This window comes from Erinaceus europaeus, chromosome 2, assembly GCF_950295315.1.
Source record: "Erinaceus europaeus chromosome 2, mEriEur2.1, whole genome shotgun sequence".
NCBI classification, from domain to species: Eukaryota; Metazoa; Chordata; class Mammalia; order Eulipotyphla; family Erinaceidae; genus Erinaceus; species Erinaceus europaeus.
In genome coordinates, this window is record NC_080163.1 from 167,439,166 (window position 1) to 167,454,664 (window position 15,499).

Genomic DNA, 15,499 nt, shown 5'->3' on the forward strand with positions numbered 1-15,499 from the left:
TATGAAAAAAAAGTTCCGATAAATAAATGTCAGTTTATTAGTCATCTTATGGTTTGATACCCAGAAATAAATACAACTTTGATTTTCAAACAAAAATTAATAATAGGGGTCAGGTGCTGGTTCACCCAGTGAAGTGCATAGTACTATGTGCAAGGATCCGGGTTTGAGCCCCTGCTCTGTGGCCCTGCTCCCCACTGGCAGGGGGGAAGCTTCACAAGCAGTGAAGCAGGTCTGCAGGTACCTCTCTGTCTCTCTCCCTCTCTGTCTCTCCCTCCTCTCTTCATTTCTCTCTGTCCTATTAAATAAAAAGTAGGAAAGAAAAAGCAAACAAACAAAAAATTATGAAGCACTCTGGGGAGCTTGAAAGGGCACACAAGGAAGAAGATAATTTGTGGATCTTGCCTTTGGTTCTCATCTGATGAGCCAGTTATTCTGTGCCATGTTACCCTTATTATTCGTTATCCTTAAATTTAGACCGTGGTGGCCAGGTGGTGGAGTGCCTGGTTGAGTGCTCACATTATAGTGCATAGGGACCCGGTGCAAGCTCCCAGTCCCCACCTTCAGGGGGAAAGCTTTGTGAGTGGTGAAGCAGTCTGCAGGTGTCTCTGTCTCTCTGCCTCTCTATCTCCCCCTCCCTTCTCAATTTCTCTGTCTCTATCCAATAATAACAACAACAACAATTCAGAGTGTGGTGGTGACTGGCTGCCTGCTTACCATAAAATAACTTTCCTTGAAACCCTGGTATAGTAGATTGTGATAAAAATAAAGATAATAATAGAAAATTAATTTACATGATAGAAGTCTACATCAAATTGGCATTTGAAATAAGAAAGCTCTTTTTTGAGGTCCCCTGTTAGGGAGCACATGAGTGGAAACAAACTGCTTCTGGAAAGCCTTGTTTTCAGTAGCTTAATTTTTTCCTTTCTTTAATTTCCTTTTCTTTTTAAACTATCTATTTATTGGATAAAGACAGCCAGAACTCGAGATGGAAGGGGGAGCGAGAGGGATGGAGAGACATAGAGACACCTGCAGCCCTGCTTAGTCACTTTTGAAGCTTTCCTCCTGCAGTGAGGATCAGGGGCTTGAACCCAGGTCCCTGTGCATTGTTATGTGTTTAACCAAGTATACCAGTGCCTGAATCTCCCCCCCCTTTTCTCTTGGCTTTTCTTTGTCTATTTTTCCTGTCTTTCTTTTTTTGCTTTTGAGCTTATTGCCAGGTTTCAGGGCCAGCACTATGAATCCACTGGTCCTGGCAGCCATTTATTTATTTATTTATTTTTGGCTAAGACTTGCATGGGTCCTTGTACTTCATACTATGTGCACTAAACCCAGTGCACCCCACCTACTCCACCCTCCCATTTGCATTCTTTTATAGGTGAGAGGAAATACAAAATAAGAGGCAAAATCTTCACCCAGCACTTTGTTTAGGCAAGAAGAAGCTCTGCAAATGTCCCCCCTCAGCTCAGAGGGAGAGGGGAGTTTCTCTGCATGTGATGCCTCTTTTTTTTTTAATTATCTATGTCTGGATTGACTGATTGATTAGACAGAAATGGAGAAATTGAGAAGGGAGGAGCATATAGAAAGGGAAAGAGATGGAGACACATGTAGCTACATTTCACCACTTGTGAAGTTTTCCCTCTGCTTGTTTGGGGCCAGGGGCTTGAACCCAGGTCCTTGTGCACTATGATGTATGCACTTAACCAGGTGCACCACCAACTGCCCCCGTTTTTTTGTCTTTTAAAGAAGCTCCCACTGATTTTTTTTTGTATACAACTCTCTATATATGCTATTCTCTTTTAAAATCTTATTTATAAAAAGGAAACATTGACAAGGCCATAGGATAAGAGGGGTACAGTTCCCACCACCAGAACTCCACATGCCATCCCCTCCCAATAGCTTTCCTATTCTTTATCCCTCTGGGAGTATGGACTCAGGGACATTATAGTGTGCAGAATATAGAAGGTCTGGATTCCGTAACTGCTTACATGCTGAATATAGGTGTTTACAGGTGGAATCATACTCTCAGCCTGTCTTTCTCTTTCTCTAGTGGGGCAGAGCTCTGGGGAAGTGGGCTCCAGGACACATTGGTGGAGTCGTCTGTCCAGGGAAGTCCAGTAGGCATCTTGGTAGCATCTGAAACCTGATGGCTGAAAGAAGAGTTAACATATAGAGCCAAATTGTTGACCAATCATGAACCTAAAGGCTGGAATATTGCAGATGAAGATTTGAGGTCTCTGTTTTGAAGATAGCTAGTAGGCCTATTTTAGTTCTATTCCAAAGGGTTATATATTCCAGTGGGATATTATATTCCAAAGGGATAGTATATTCCTACTGCTTTGTCCTCCTCTCAGGCAGTCTCATCGTGCAGGTAGCAGGGGTGGGTCTGGGCAAAGCCCTATTTCTTTTTCTGGCTCTGAGATTTTGAACTTTACATCCTGTCTCTAGATTCTATTCAAACTTAAGTCTGTCTCTAAACCCTAACACCATCAACACAAAATGAGTTGAGTTAGATTCTTAAAATTTATTTTGGATTTGAGTCCCCACCACACCTGCAGAGGAAAAGCTTTGTGAATGGTGAAGCAGTGCTGCAGGTCTCTCTCTCTCTCTCTCTCTCTTCTCCCTCTCTACTTCCCCTTTCCCTTTTGATTTCTGCTGTTACTATTCAATAAATAAAGATAATAAAATATTTTTAAATTATTATTTTTAATTTTTAAAATATTTTCCCTTTTGTTGTCCTTGTTATATTGTTGTAGTTATTGTTGTTATTGATGTCCTTGTAGTTGGATAGGACAGCGAGAAATGGAGAGAGGAGGGGAAGACAGAGAGGGGGAGAGAAAGATAGACACCTGCAGACCTGCTTCACTGCCTGTGAAGCAAACCCCCTGCAGTTTGAGAGCCAGTGTACTTAACCCACTGTGCTGCTGCCTGACTTCCTTTAATTTTAAGGAATTTATATTTAAAATTATATTTTGATTTGATAGAACAAGTCAGTTCATACAAGGAAAGGAGATAATGGAGAGAGAGAGAGAGAAAGCTTGCTTGTCAAGCTTTCCCCCACCCCCTAGCAGGTAGGCACTGGGGCCTTGAACCTGGTTCCTTAGTCATGGTTATGTGCATGCTCAACTGAGATCACCACCACCTGTGTCTATTTTAAAATTATTAAAGAATTTCTTAAGAATCCACTCAGCTCATCATCTGCACTATTCCAGCTTAGGTCCATGATTGGTCAATGATTTGTTTGGCTTTGAGTGTTAACTCTTTTCAACCACCAGGTTCCAGATGCTAGCATGATGCTGACCAGACTTCCCAGGACAGACAACCCCACCAGTGTGTCCTGGAGCTCTGCCTCCCAAGAGCCCTTTCCCACTAGGGAAAGAGAGAGACAAGCTGGGAGTATGGATCAACCAGTCAACGGTCATGTTCAGCGAGGAAGCAATTGCAGAGGCCAGACCTTCCATCTTCTGCATCCCACAATGACCTTGGGTCATACTCCCAGGGTTAAAGTATAAAAAAGGTATCAGGGGAGGGGATGGGATACAGAGTCTGGTGGTGGGAATTGTGTGGAGTTGTACCCCTGTGCTTTACTCAGTGTTTCCTTTTTATAAATAAAAAATTTTAAAAAGGGAGTTCGGAGGTAGTGCAGCAGGTTTAGCGCAAGTGGCACAGCATAAGGATCCTGGTTCCAGCCCCCAGCTCCCCACCTGCAGGGGTCTGGCTTCACAGTCAGTGAAGCAGGTCTGCAAGTGTCTTTCTCTCCTGGTCTTCCCTTCTTCTCTTCTTCCCTTTGTCCCAGCTGCGTCCAGTGCAGCGCCATGGAGCCCAGCGGCCTGCGCCCTAATGCCTCCTCGTCCCCATGCTGCATTGCATTGCGTCGCACCCATAGGTCCCAGCGCTGGGGCTCGACCCCGTGCTCTGAGCACCTGGCCACGACTGTGTGGAGGCCCCCCGCGTGTAAGTACTGCTGAGGACTCAGGACAGTGCTGTGCTGGACAGCCTCGGCCAGGTCCATCGTGCTGGAGCCCATCTACTGAGATTTCTCCAATTCCAAGTAAGTGCCCCCAGGGGCCCTGTGCCCTCAATGGCTTGGGTATTACCCCTGCCTGGGAAGGTGCTGGGTGGGGGGAGGGGCGAAGTCGGGGTGCAGCCACTGAGGGGCCAGAGTCCCTGGACCCTGTCCCCAGGCAGGGACACCCTAGAAGGGTGGCTGGCGCCCCCAGATCCCGCTGCTTTTGGCTTCTGGGAGCAGGAGCGCAGGGACCCCGCCAGAGAGTCTGGGCAGCTGGCCTTCCCTTTCCTTCCTGCAGGGAGAGGGGTCCTTGGGTCCCTGGGCTTCCCCAGTGTGTCCTTGCCAGCAGCTCCCAGCGCCCCGAGGGTGAGGACCCGCCCATGCAGGAGGATTCCGGACAGTGTGCCTCCTGCCCACCCCAACCGCCAGGGCAGGAGGGGACCCCGGAACCCACCAGCCTGCTGTGGCTTCAGTAGTGGCCAAGCCCAGAGAACTTTCTGGGCGCCCGCCCACCCGAAATGTGTGCCAGCTGTCCTTCCTCTCTGTGTGGCCCACGATGAGGTCCTCTTGGAAGGTGGTTTGGAATCCTGAACTTTGAGTTTGGCCTGGGGCAACATGGCGAGCCAAGCCCCCAGACTAGGGTGAAGGCTGGAGCGCCAAGCTCCCAGACTAGGGTGAAGGCTGGAGCGCGGGGTGTGGGTCCAGGTTGGGGGTCTCCTGGCATTTCTAGAACTGGAGTGTTTTCTCTGCCTCTGTTTCCCTCGGAAGAGACATGCATTTCAGAGAAGTGCCCCAGGCCGGCTGGCTTGAACCCATGTGTAGCACTGGTGGTCATGTGCTGGTGGTGCAAAGCACAAGGACCAGAGTAGGGATCCCGGTTCAAACCCGACTCCCCTCTTGCAGTGGAGTCCCTTCACAAGCAGTGAAGCCCGTCTGCAGGTTTCTGTTTCTCTCCCACTCTCTGTCTTCCCCTCCTCTCTCCATTTCTCTTGTCCTATCCAACAACGACCACATCAGTAAGAACAACAATAATAGCTGAAACAAAGAAACAAACAAAACAAGGGCAACAAAAGGGAATAAATAAATAAAATATTTTAGCAATGTTGATGTCTGGGAACAGGTCTTATACTAATTTTAGCTAAAAATGCCAGTGAGAATTGTAAACCCTCCCCCAAGTTTATATTGCTCCTGCAGTTATTCACAGTGGCATTTTAGATGAATTCAAAGTGTGTTTACTACATTTTGGTGACTGGAGATAGCTCATCTGTTAGAGTGCATGCCTCCCATGTTTGAGTCCCTGCATTGGAACATCAGCACCATACATGGCCTCAGTCCCTTCATGGGTGGTGACAGGTGCTGTGATGACTCTGTCTCTCTTTCTCCAACTGCACTCTCTCTCTCTCTCTGAAAATTTATTTTAAATATTATACAGTTGGGCATTAGGGCCACTCAGTAGCACTGTACAGATGGCAGGGCCAGGATTATTCCCTGCAGTGATTAAAATAAATCAAGAGCCAGGGAGAGAGCATAATGGTTTTGCAAATGGCATTTATGTCAGAGGCTCCAGGGTCCCAGTTCAAACCTTCCTACCACCATAAGCCAGATCTGAGCAGAGCTCTGAAAAAAAAAAAGAAATTAAATTCAAATAAGTCTCCTTTCTAATGAGCTCTTCCAAGGAGCCTTCCTTGTTTTTCCTCTCCACAGTGTCAGTCAGGTTTCATGTTCCACCTTTACTCCCTCACTTCCCTCTTTGTTTTTTTCTGGGTGATATTTCCAGGAGTCTAGAATCACACTGTGATTGGTGGTCTCTTCTGTTGAATTTCTGTCTTCCCCATTCAAAAGTTGGTTGCATGAGAATTGGGCCTTTTTTTTTTGTTCTCACTATAGGACACTATTTCATTTCTTCAGGAAAATAACTTAAATAGGTAGGCCAATCTGTAGGTGCAGATAAGAATTCACTAGTAGCCACTTGTGGTGGACAGTCATTAGCACCTTGGGGTCCAGAACCTGGACAGTGTTGGAAACTTCCCCTGGAAGCTGCATGGACATGTCTGAAACATACAGTCTTGCAAACCAAGGTCTCATCCAAAACTGTTAATGATGCTTGACAGAGGCAGAATGTTGAGGTGGTTGTGTGTCTAGTGGTAAATAAAAGACAGGTGTCCATCAAGCTTCCTTAACAACTAGGAAAACCACAGCCCACAGTTCTCCAGTTTAGGAACTATATAGCCCCCATTTAGAAATAGCCCAAATGCCCTATGACAGATCACTGGATAAAAAAGTTATGGGACATATACTCAATGAAATATCACTTGGAAAATAAAAAAGATGATATTGTGTCCATTGGGATAAAATGGATTATACTTAGTGGATGAGTAAGGAGGTAAGGGACAGCTTCAGAATGGTTTCACTCACATTCAGAATGTAGAGAATTAAACACACAAATGTGAAAAAAAAAAGATGTTCAGCTTTATCTGAGAATGTGGGAGAACTATAGTGGTTACCAGGGGGTGAGGTGGGGACACAGATGTTTGGTAATGGGAGCAGTGAGAAACTGTATTCCTAAATGAGGGGAAAAAGAAGAAAGGAGGAAAGAGGAAGACAGAGACAGAAGGATACAGAAAAATTAGGAATGTTATACAGGTACTAACAACTTCATTTATTGTAAGCCATTAATCCCCCCTTAAAAAAGAGATGAAGGAGGAATTCAGTAAAACATTTTTGAAATTTGAAAGTAGTGATAGAGGTGGAAAAAAAAGCTTAGGTGAGTTTAAAGGTATCATGAGCAGATAAATATATATGTCTGACTCTGTCCTTGTGAACATCCTGACCATGATACTATAATCTAGGCAAGTACTACCACTGGGTCAGTAGAACTAAAAGTCCTTTCTTATACCTGCATGTGAGGCTGCCATCATCTCACAAGCGAAATACTGGTTTTTAAAGATCAATAGCTGGGGGCACTGCTGGTCCCAGGAGGCTGTTCTGCAGTGTGTCAGTGATGTCAAGAGCCTTAGACTGTGACATCACAGCTCCAGTGGCCAAGGCTACTGCAGAATCTTCAGACTTGAGGACGAAGTTGGCAGTACTCGGGGTATTGTACTCTTACTTTACTTCAAAGTCAAGGAGTAAGAGTGAAGGATGTCTGCTTCTACCCAAAAGTCCTCAAGGCTTTCAGGGTGTCTTGGCTGGCTCTCCTGCTTGAGGTAGGCTCTCCCTGTGCTGGGTGTGGTTGTCAGAGGAGCAGGGCAGTGATGGGAAGTGCTCTGCTTCATTCCCTCTGAAACATGGGAACAGACTCTGCTGGTCTTCAGCTCTGGTTTCATGAAGAGAGAGTCCTGTTCCTGGCACTCAGTCCTGCGGAATATGAGAAAGCAGGTTAGACCTTCTTAGGCAGACACTTCTCAGGGTCCAGGGGAGGGTTTTCTGTATAAATAATGAAATGAGTAAAATAATCTGCCGTGTTTGTCAAGAACTTTCATGTTCTATTGAATTGAGTTGTCATAGCTGTTAAGACTGGACAGTCCTATTGAAGTCCACCCATAGTTCAGTATTATCTAGCCACTTCCTTGCAGTTAGAGATATGTGGATCTTTTAGTGTTATTTGCTGATTCTGATAATTTTTCCCCAAAGTGTAATAATTGCTTTAGACAAGATTGGAGTCAGTTTTCCAGATTCCTGTTACCTAAATTTTTCGACTCACCTGCAGCCACATTGCCCTCACCTCTCCACAGCTCTACATGCCATTTAATGTAACCTCTGCTAGTTCCCAGAGAACCTTCTTATTGTGTTGGAGATTTTTTATTTCTCTCTCCCTTTGTCTATTTGCTTGTTTTCTTCCTCGCAGCTCTGAGTGGCCTAGCTGCTTCCTCTTGCCCTCCCGTCTAAGATGGCGAGGCCCAGTGTCCTGACTTCAAACTGCTCCCTTCTCCATCAGTCCCTGAGCGACCTCATCTCTCACAGGGGCTCTCTATAACCCAGGGACTCCTGACTGGAAGTCTGGGTTTCTGTTTGGCAGATTAAAATAAATGACTAGCCTGTCGTGTCACTGAGGATGTCAAGCATACAAACCTGCTGTCTATTTGAGCCCTTACTGGCTGTGGTTGATGTGTTCCAGGGGGTCTTCTGAGGACTCAGCCACTTCTGAAGGAGAGTATGCTTGGGAGGGGCCCTGTGGCAGGCTGCTGCTGGCCACCACAGCCATGGTCAAAAGGGGTCACAGGAGGCAGGCGCCACAGCTGCACCTATACTCACACGTCTTGCTCATCTCTAGCTCAAAGTATGTAGATGCTCCATCTCCACGTATGACCTGGGGGTGGGGACAGTGCAGGCCATGTGGGCCAAAGCAGCACTGAATGCTGCCTCCTGGTGCCACCTCCTGGGCTGGTTGGCTGTAGTGGTTACGTTATGCATGTGCAAGGCCCCAGCAGTGCAAAAAAAAAAAAAATGTACATACCAGGAGGGGAGAGAGAAGGAGAGTGACTGTGACTGGAGAAGTTTCTGGCACTGGGTAGAAACAACTCACCAGCATAAATATCAGGTCTGGTCTGTGGCACTGCATATGCTTGTGTCATGTATTATTCTCTCTCTCTGTCTCTCTCATCAGTCACCAAATGGATTTTTAAATTAGGCTACCTGGTGATCTATTCCTCTCATCCTAAATCAATACTTGAAAAAAACTGGAAATAATCTTTTTCTTTCCTTTATGAAAATGAATTGAATTTTTTTCAAATTGTGTTCTTTTGTATGAAGGCCTAAAATAAACTAGCAGGTCTGAAGTAAAAAGTGCATCACTTCTATTAATTTATGAGTTTTATTTATATAGTATATACAATTAAATGTAAAAAAATATATAAGTATCAGAATTTCAGCAACAGGAAAGGATACTCATTGTTCACTGAGTGGCATTTGTAAACACTGAAGTACAGAGTGCGGCCACACTGGAGCCTCAGCTCTGAGGGCTGGCTGCTTCCTGCCTTTGGTGAGATGTCTCCAGGATCAGTCAGCACGCACAGCGCTCAGGCCCTTCTCCCCACTCTTGCTGAGCTGCCAGATGAGGACAGAGCTGCAGGAGCAGGTCTTCATGGGCTCGGCTGAGAGTACAGGGCAGAGTGACTGAGGTTTTCTTGCTGTCTCTCCAGGTTTGAAAGCAACTTCACGATCAAGCACTCGGTGCCCCTGCGTAGCCTGTGGGTGTCTGCCTACCTGGAGAGGTCCAGGAGAGCCACCAGCAGAGACCGGAGGTCACTCATTGTAGGTTGGCCCAGGAAAAGCTTTGTGGTCACTTTCTCGTAAGACCTCCATCTTGGTTTTCCATGTGGTCATGACTTTTACATCTAAAACATTTTCATCTGGTTGTTTGTAAAGCCAATTGCTCAAGCATGAAGTCTTTGTTATTCTCTCTCATTCTCTTCTGAACATTAAAAGGGAAAAACAAAAGAAAGCATGGGTCATCTGGGACAGTGTAATCATGCACGAGAGGGCCAGCAGACAAAGAAAGAAAATATGGACATCAGTATTGTGTGGAGTTGATCTTGCACTGCAGGTATGTTCAGCAAAAGCAAGAGTGGCATTCCTGTCTGGAGAGGTATTTTTGCCAGTACATATTTTCTATCTTTCAAGTGTAATGAAATAATGCAGATATCTTTACAGCAGTGTGGCCCTCTCTCCTGCCCTGCCCCATGTTGGTGAGTTCTGGTTTAGAGCCACCTGCCAATCAGGCAGGTGTTGGTCCCTCCTTCACATATGTACCATACTCCATTATGGATTTCTGAGGGACTTGTGGTCAGCACTCTTTATTTTCCCTTCCTTACAACTTGTGATTGGAGACAACAGCTATTTTCAAAGGTGAATTGAAATTCCATAAACTGCAGACACTTATCATGGTGAGATGGGAAATTTTACCCATGTGAGAACAACTAGACCATAAACCATCACCCTTAATCCTGCACCCACACACACACACTGTTGTTGAGTGAATCAATAGGCCCAGGTTTCCCCTTTGTATGATTCTCAAAACAAGTTTCCTTCCCTCCTTCCCCAGAGTCCTGGGCCATGGGTTCTCGGTCAGAAGTTGAGAGAAGTTGCAGATCTGGAGTTCCAGCCTCACAGACCATATCATACTTTCCAGGGCTCCCTCACTTGCCTGAACTAAAACTCCTTACTTTCCTGAGATTTAGACTTGACTTCATAAGAATGTTCATCCACTTTGAAAAGTAGCACAGGATATTAAACATAGTAGCAACAAATACTGACTTGGGGGAAAAACAGACTAACAGCTCATCTTTTCTCCTTTCTTTTGGGTCCCTGTTGGATTTGATTAGCAGCATCTTTCTTGCTAACGACAGGGACCAGCCTGGAATGACTCCCCAGGACACCCTCCTTGTACAGAGGGAGGATGGGGCATGCATAAGTGTTTTTTTTTTAATTTCTTTATTGGGGAATTAATGTTCTACATTCAGTAGTAAATACAATAGTTTGTACATGCATAACATTTCCCAGTGTTCCATATAACAATACAACCCCCACTAGGTCCTCTGTCATCCTTCTTGGATTCTCTCCACCCACCCAACCCAGAGTCTTTTATTTTGGTGCAATATGCCAATCCCAGTTCTGGTGCTACCTGTGTTTTCCTTTCTGATCTTGCTTTTCAACTTCTGCCTGACAGTGAGATCATCCCATATTCATCCTTTTGTTTCTGACTTATTTCACTTAACATGAATTTTTTCAAGGTCAATCCAAGATTGCAAGATTGGCTGAAAATGGTAAAGTCACCATTTTTTATAACTGATATATATATATATATATATATATATATATATATATATATGTCATTAATTTCTCAGCCACTCATCTGTTGTTGGACACCTGGGTTGCTTCCAGGTTTTGGCTATTACAAGTTGTGCTGCCAACATATGTGTACACAGAGCTTTTTGGATGGGTGTATTGGGTTCCTTAGGATATATCCCCATGAGAGGAATTATAGGATCATAGGGTAGGTCCATTTCTAGCCTTCTGAGAGTTCTCCAGACTGTTCTCCATAGCTGGACCAATTGACATTCCCACCAGCAGTGTAGGAGGGTTCCTTTGACCCCACAGTCTCTCCAGCATTTGCTGCTGTTGCCTTTTCAGATGTATGACATTCTTAGAGGAGTGAAGTGGTATCTCATTGTTGTCTTTACTTGCATTTCTCTGACAGTCAGAGACTTGGAACATTTTTTTCCATGTGTTTCTAGACCTTTTGGATCTCTTCTGTGGTGAATAATCTGTCCATGTCCTCCCCCCATTTTTGGAAGGGGTTATTTTTTTCTTGTTGAGATTTGCAAGTTCTTTACATATTTTGGTTATTAGCCTCTTGTCTGAGGTATGGCATGTAAAGATCTTCTCCCATTCTGTCAGGGGTCTCTTGGTTTGGGTAGTAGTTTCTTTACCTGTGCAGAATCTTTTTAATTTGATGTAGTCCCATAAGTTTATACTTGACTTAGTCTTATTTTTAATTGGATTCATTTCATTGAAGGTGTCTTTAAAATTTATGTAGAAAGGGGTTCTGCCAATATTTTCCTCTAAGTATCTGATAGTTTCTGGTCTAACATCCAAGTCCTTGATCCACTTGGAATTCACTTTTGTATTTGGTGAAATATAGTGATTCAGTTTCATTCTTCTGCATGTTTCAACCCATTTTTTCCAACACCATTTGTTGAAGAGACTTTGCTTTCCCCATTTAATAGTCTGGGCACTTTTGTCAAAGATTAATTGTCCATAGGTGTGGGGGCTTACTTCTGGCCTCTCAATTCTATTGAGACACTGGTCAGTGTGTCTATTCATGTTCCAGTACCTAGCAGTTTTTATGACAAGGGCCCTATAATACAATTTGAGATCAGGGAGTGTGATGCCTCCGGTTCTGTTCTTTCTTCTCAAGATTGTTTTGGCAATTCTAGGTCTTTTCTGGCTCCAGATAAACATTTGTAGCATTTGTTCTATTCTCCTAAAAATGTGTTTGGGATCTTGATAGGAATAGCATTAAGATTGTATATGGCTGTGGGTAGTATATTCATTTTAATGGTGTTAATTCTTTCAACCCATGAGCATGGAATATCTTTCCACTTCTTTGTGTCTTTTGCAATTTCCTTGAGTAGTGACTCATAATTTTCAGTATACAAGTCTTTCACTTTTTTTTCCTTTTTTATTTAAGAAAGGAATAATTAACAAAACCGTAGGGTAGGAGAGGTACAACTCCACACAATTCCCACCACCCAATCTCCATATCCCAGCCCCTCCCCTGATAGCTTTCCCATTCTCTATCCCTCTGGGAGCATGGACCCAGGGTCATTGTGGGTTGCAGAAGGTAGAAAGTCTGGCTTCTGTAATTGCTTCCCCACTGAACATGGGCATTGACTGGTCAGTCTATATTCCCAGTCTGCCTCTCTCTTTCCCTAGTAGGGTGGGTCTCTGGGGAAGCGGAGCTTCAGGACACATTGGTGGGGTCTTCAGTCCAGGGAAGCCTGGCTGACATGATGATGACATCTGGAACCTGGTGACTGAAAAGAGAGTTAACATACAAAGCCAAACAAATTGTTAAGCAATCATGGACCCAAAGCTTGGAGTAGTGGAGAGGAAGTGTTAGGGGGATACTCACTGCAAACTCTAGTGTACTTCTGCTTTCAGGTATATATTTTTGCAGTAGTTTATGGATACGTGTGAACATATGCTCTCTCTCACAGAATCTGGTGTATATCTAGGTTATGGGACTTTGTTAGAAAGTGAACCACCTGAGATGGAATTAGAGTATACTATGAAAGGAAATGTCTCACCCGAGTAATGAAGCTGAAGGGTTGTCATTCCACACATGAAGTCTCTGGACACAGTCTGAAGTGAAGCATGTTGAGGTGGCAATCGTTGTGTTGATTAGGATGTGATCGGCAGATGCAATATTATTTGATATGGATTGGGAGAGGCATACAGGAAAGTGGGTCCTATCCAAGGGTTCCAGGACTGGGGGAAGTAGAGGTTCTATAGTGGAGATGTGAGGTTCCTGCTGTCTTAGGGTTCAAAAAGACAATCAATAGTTAATGTTACCATCACATTATTTGGTAATTGGGTCGCACCCATAGGCTCCAGCGCTGGGGCCTGGGCCCTGTGCCCTGAGCGCCCAGCCAGAACTGTGCGGAGGCCCCCCATGTGGAAGTACTGCTGGGGACTCCCCAAGGTACTATGCCAGACAGCAGCCAGCAGCCAGCAGCCAGGTCCATAGTGCTGGAGCCCATCTAGTGAGATTCCTCCAATTCCAAGTAAGTGGCCCCTGGTTCCTGTGCCCTTGAAGGTTGGGTTTTGTGCCCGCCTGGGAAGGTGCTGGGTGGGGGGAGGGGCAAAGTCGGGGTACAGCCGAAGAGGGGCCAGCGCCCAAGGAACCAGTACTCCGGGCCAGGCGCACCCCTTAGAGGTGGCTGCACACACCCAGAAACCTGCAGGACCCAGTGGCCTTGAGCGGGGCGCTCCCCTGGATCAAGGCCATGCGCACCCCCGGCAGGGGGGAACCCAGGGGAGGTGTCCACGAGCCCCCAGACCCCACACTCCTGGCAGGGACACCCTGGAAGGGTGCCTGCATGCCCTCAGATTGAGCTGCTTTCAGCTTCCATGAGTGCAGGGACCCTGCAGGAGAGTCTGTGAGGTGGGCCTTCCCTTTCCTTCCTGCTGGGAGAGGGGTCCTTGGTCCCTGGGCCTCACCTAGTGTGTCAGTGCTGGTGGCTCCAAGCGCCCTGAGGGTGAGGACCCGCCAGCTCAGCTGGAGTCCGGGCAGTGCGCCTCCTGCCCACCCCAATCGCCTGGGCAGGAGGGGACCCCTGAACCCACCGACCTGGCTTCGGGAGCGACCAGTCCTAGAGAACTTTCCGCACACCCGCCCACCCGAAATGTGCGCCCATTGTCCTTGCTCTCTCTGTGGCCCACTATGAGGTCCTCGGGGAATGACTGTTAGGAATCCTGAACTTCGAGTTTGGTCTGGGGCAACATGGGGAGCCAAGCTCCCAGACTAGGGTGAAGGAGGCTGGGCACAGGGTGCAGGTCCAGGTTGGGGCTCTCCTCACACTTCTAGAACTGGAGTGTTTTCTCTGACTCTGTCTCTCTCGGAAGAGACATGCATTTCAGAGGGGTGCCCCAGGCCAGCTGCCTCCAACCCTTGTTGAGCCCTGGGCCCGGGCTGTGGACTGGGTCTGGGCTGAGGGTCTGGCACTTTGCAACCTGCTGGTCCTGGGAGGCCACAGCGAACGCCCACACCCAACCCCCCTCATGCAGGTGGCCTGGGCTTGGCAAGGCTCCATGTGTGGTGGGGGGTGGGCAGTGGTTGCCTGGGGTTCTTGTGTCTGTGGGGACAGTCCTGGGGAGACTGCAGTCTGCCTGCGCACACAGTGGGGCAGCCAGGGTGCTGGCAGGTGGGAGCTGCACTAGGAGCCCCACAGAGCCAGGCAAGAGCCGATCTTGGAGCTGGGTAGGAACCGGGCAGGAACCGTGGTTTTTTTTTTTTTTAAAAGGAAATTAAAAAAAGGAAAAATGTTACTTATTAATACAAAAAAAGAGAAGCAGAGCATGACTATGGCACATGCAAATCTGGGGATTGAATTCAGGACTTAATTCGTACAGATCCATTGCCCTAGCCATTCTGCAATTCTAAAGTATAAATAGGTTATTTTATTTTTGTTGTTGTTGTCACCAAGGTCTCATTGTCTCCCTTTCTTTTTTTCTTGTCTATTCTTTTCCACTCTTTTTTTATTTTTATTTATTTTTCCTTTTTGTTGCCCTTGTTGCTTAACATTGTGTGGTGATTAATGTTGTTGTTGGATAGGACAGAGAGAAATGGAGAGAAGAGGGGAAGACAGAGGGGGAGAAAAAGACAGACACCTGCAGACCTGCTTCACCACCTGTGAAGGGACTCCCGGGCAGGTGGGGAGCCAGGGGCTAGAACCGCGATCTTTCCTCTGGTCCATGAGCTTTGCGCCATGTGTGCTTAACCCACTGTGCCATTGCCTGACTCCAACTGTCTCCATCTCTTAACACTTTTTAAATAAGATTATAATATAGTCCTAGCTTCGGTAGTACATATACTAAAACTGGCATGATAACAGAGAAGATTAGCATGGCCCCTGCTCAAGGATTACACACAGATTCATGAGGCATACCATATTTTTTCAAAAAAAGGATTATAAAATATATGTACACATATAAATAATTAAAATCTTTTAAAGAGCCAGTTAATGCAACCTGGGAGGTGGTTCAGTGGCAAGAGATCTAGATTTGTATGTGTGGGATCCCAGGTCTGTCTGAACTCTGGTTCTACATATGCTGAAGCTCTTTTAAAAGATTTATTAATCAGTGAGGGAGAAAGGGAGGAGAGAGAGAGAGAGAGAGGAAAAACACTATAGCATCAGTCTGGAACATGTGATGCTGGAGGTAGAATTCAGGACCTCATGCTTGAGTCCAAAACTCCAACCACTGTACCAG

The 15,499-nt window shown here is 45.9% G+C and overlaps 1 non-coding gene across 1 annotated transcript; it reads left to right on the top strand.

Annotated features, from left to right (window-relative positions):
• Positions 1-15,078: 15,078 nt before the first annotated feature.
• On the top strand, positions 15,079-15,186 carry LOC132537248 (U6 spliceosomal RNA). The gene has a single exon (XR_009548709.1). It is a non-coding gene; the product is annotated as a U6 spliceosomal RNA (small nuclear RNA).
• Positions 15,187-15,499: the final 313 nt, after the last annotated feature.